Source organism: Pararge aegeria, chromosome 19 (genome assembly GCF_905163445.1).
Source record: "Pararge aegeria chromosome 19, ilParAegt1.1, whole genome shotgun sequence".
Lineage (NCBI taxonomy): Eukaryota > Metazoa > Arthropoda > Insecta > Lepidoptera > Nymphalidae > Pararge > Pararge aegeria.
In genome coordinates, this window is record NC_053198.1 from 16,413,124 (window position 1) to 16,414,794 (window position 1,671).

Below are 1,671 nucleotides of genomic sequence, written 5' to 3' on the forward strand. Positions count from 1 at the left end.
GACAGGAGCGCGGTGTCAAACTACGGCCGGTGCATGGCGATACCAGCGTTACGTCACTGAACAATGTACGTGTATTTTAGACTTAGCATCCACTGGCAGCGGTCAAAATTTGCCAACTGTGTACCGTTAAATATCATTTCAATGTGAATATGCCATGATTACGCGTAAGTGTGTTTATAAAGTCAGATAACGTTGCGCGTCTCATCACGCTGTTATCAGACATCCAAAATGTATTAACGATTCATAGAAACCCTAAGAACATGAATGCCTGTTTCTAAAAAGAACATTTGATTTGATTTGACACTTTCGTTTTCAGCTAGATTTATCTATATAAAGGTTATAGCTGTAACAGTTATTTGTCGCGTCGTTTGTTTCGTTGAAGCAATAACAATCATCTGCCCTCGGGAACAATTTCGGGATGACGGAAATACCTAAGTATTAGATTTTGATAGAACATGATATGTTTGTCTATCATCAACAAGTTCGTCGATATATTAACAATTCTAGCATAAAGGGTTTAAATGTAATTAAAATCTATTTTTTTGAAGCAAAACTTCTTTAGGCGCGACTAGGGTGTAACTCAGATTTTTTCAACAGTATTGAAAAGAATATTTTAAATTGCAAAGTTTTTTGAAAATATACTTGTTTATTTATTACTTTTGTAAGAAATAAATTTTCTGACGATTGCGACATTCTATAATATTCAATGACAAGGTTAAATAGACATGTGCTGATCTAACCTTCAATTTTCTACTCTAATTATTTTATTTAAAAAATGAAAATATTTGTAAACTGTGAAAGTGATATTAATGACTTTTAAATGTAATATAAAATGAAATACTGAATACTAAATGAAATGGAATAATTATAAAAGTTTTATTTCAATCGCGCGTAAAGGTGACATGCACACACTTTTTTTTAAAATTAATCTTGGTATCCAAAAAGATTAAGACACGCTGTCTTAATACCACCAGGAATCTTTTCTAGTCGCAGCTATCTCATGAAATATAGGTAAATTATGAATTACATGAATATGCAAAACTATAAACATAGTAACGCTACCACTGGTCGCGGAAGGTTATCTTATAGAGACATGGAACTGGTTTATCACTGAGTCCGGGCAATACGTTATTTACATAATTGTCGATGTAATTATTGACCAAAACATCGGCGTAATGGAGCGACTTCTTTCTTTTTATGTCACGACATCTGAGCAAACGAGTTTTGCTAGGGATACAGTCTGCACTGGTTATTATTGCAGTTGCAAAAATGTACCGTTGGTTTTTTCAGAAATACTGCGTTTAACTAGACGACAAGATAGTAATGCCACCGCTGCTAAAACAAATGCGTCATTTGAATTGAAGTTTTATGAGATCGCATAATTTTTATTTTTTTGTTTCAGTTCAATAGATCCATATAAAAATTATAAAATACTATACAAAAATATAATTATTAACTATATATGAATGACTATTTGGCTCAACATAGTTACAAAAAAACCTGCCTGTTTTAATTTCTGGCTGGTTAAGTTTGCAAGGAAAAATATTTAAAAAATTCTGGCCAGACCGTTCAGGTTCAACTTAAATGAAGCATTACTTAGGTTTAATAATCCTAATACATTTCACTTTATAATAGTACCTACATTATCTAAGCAAAACTTCAATATGCCAT